The sequence below is a fragment of the Eptatretus burgeri genome, chromosome 11 (assembly GCF_056783735.1).
Source record: "Eptatretus burgeri isolate ZD-2024b chromosome 11, Ebu_testis_v1, whole genome shotgun sequence".
In the NCBI taxonomy this organism is placed as follows: Eukaryota; Metazoa; Chordata; class Myxini; order Myxiniformes; family Myxinidae; genus Eptatretus; species Eptatretus burgeri.
In genome coordinates this window covers 19,770,279-19,772,694 of record NC_140971.1, presented here as the reverse complement: position 1 = coordinate 19,772,694, position 2,416 = coordinate 19,770,279, and positions in this window count along the sequence as shown.

The following is a 2,416-nucleotide window of genomic DNA, read 5'->3' as shown; positions in this document are numbered from 1 at the left end:
TTGCGTTTCCTCCTCTACTATTCATTCATTCCTTTGCTTGTTCGAGCCAAATGTGACCCTATTGCCCCACCATCAGTGCAATGCCTTTTTTATTTACCCTCTATAACCTCACGATTCCATGAGCAGAGATTTTTGTGTACAAAGTCAAAAATAAATACAATTCCAAATCCTACATAGAAAGTTTGAAGAAAGACGGCAACACATAAAAACAGTGGCATACGAGTGATGCGAGAGCATTCCTAAAGAACTGTGACAGCTTTGAAAGTATTATTTTCCACGCAAACCTTTGTATTCATGTAAACTTTAAAGGTGTAGTACGGCATGAAAAATACATGAGACAAGAAGCACAACTATAACAAGCAAGGGTTTTAACCTGTTTGGAGTCCCAGTCTGAGCCCTTGATGGTTCAAATTCATGTGTTTCTCATTAATGTGACACACAATTCAAGTTCAACAACGGCCATATTACTTCTCATGCCTATTACCAATTTCATTTCGTGATGTTATAGAAAAAAAAATCCCAATAAACGTAAAGCCAGAAATGCAACTTGACATGGATGAAGATATGCAAATCCAGATCTCCAGGGCATCACGGTGTTCGTACCGAATGAACACATCGCAACGTTGTCTCGTTATGTATGTTCCGTGGACTGGAAGTTGTATTGAAAATTCATTCCACTAGGACTCTTTCCCCCAGCCCCCATTCTGACTAAGAAATTAAGAAGCGTCGTCCCATAAGTCTTCATGGCACGCAAGCACAACAAACAGCTGCAGCGTATTACCTGCTCACAAAAATATTAATATACATGTCACATTGCATGGAGAAATGTACGGCTCCCATTTGGCCGTACCACCACTTACCAAACTGGACATTATTATTTTATTATTACTTAAAAGATTATTTCTCGATTCCTCTGAAATGGCTTAGCAGATTTTGATATTTTTTTGGGAATAAACATGAAACATGTCAATGTTTGTTATGTCGAGTTGAAATTTGTTGGTTAAAAGGGAATTTCCAACCCAAAGTGCTGTTCGTCACAACGTCGTGCTCCTTTTGATTGGACCCTATTGCATAAGTCACGTTACAAATAATTGAACGCTATGGGGTTGCTCTCAAACATCTTGCATTATCCAGATCAGTAAGGGTGGGAGTAACCTTCTCGGCCCACCTTCAGTGTGCAATGTGCTGCAGCACATTGTTAGAAATGCATTTTATCATTTTTGAAAGAAATTTCATTGAACACAACATAACATAATCCATACCATAGAATATAGGAAGGTGACTTGTAATACCAGCTATCACCATCGGTGGCGCCATTTCCGATATGCCGTACAGCACTCCCTCGCTTTAAAAGGGGGATGTGTTCCTGAAAAAGGGCGTTTGAAGTGAACCAACATGGTACAAAAGGGGGGTAGGTTCCAGACCCTGTCCCAGCACCTCATACTGAACCGTTTTCTCACTAACTGACATAGCACACACAAATTTTATAATATACTAGACGACCCGTGAACCCGTTGGGTTCCCGTTGTGACAGCGGTTGATGAAAAAAAAAAAAATTCAAAAAGAAAAAAGATAGCTCCAGCGAACTATACCGCTGAGGTTGTTTGCATTGATCAAATTCTCCCAAAGAGCACTTGACTGAATCGGAATTGATTTTTTAAAATAAATTTTTCGTTGCCCGATTTGAATGAAACTTGAGACTGCACACCACAGGAGAATGGTAAGTAAGGTGGCCCTAAATATTTTGCGCTATCTTGTACCGTTTCAGCTGTATGTCGGGAACATACATACAGATATACAAGATGAGACTTTTAGTAATGGATATATATGTATATATATATATGTATATATATGTATATATATATATATATGTATATATGTATATATATATATATATATATATGTATATATATATATATATATGTATATATATATATATATATGTATATATATATATATATATATATATATATATATGTATATATATATATATATATATATATATATATATATATATATATATATATATATTGTTGCGAATTTGCGCCCGCCGGCGTGCGAACGGCCACGTAACTCGAATCGCGGCACGTCGCCCACCGGACGGACAATTCAGTCGTGACCCTCTCGGAACAACGCCGGGAACTAGTCACGGGTGGGTCTTTCAACCTCACCACAATCGTGACAATTGGCCACCCGCGTAGGATAGGGTTGTTCGCCAAACTCGACCTACCTAAGTACCTACGCGGATGGTTAATCGGGCGATCGTACCTCACCGCAGGTCGACTTCGGACACGAACGGCTTAAGCGGTTCGTTCCGTACTGCAGAGATAACGGAGCGGAGTTATCGTCGACCTCGACGGTTCAGATTAGTTACCGGGAACTTACACCGACTACCAATCTCTTACGCGATGCAGGA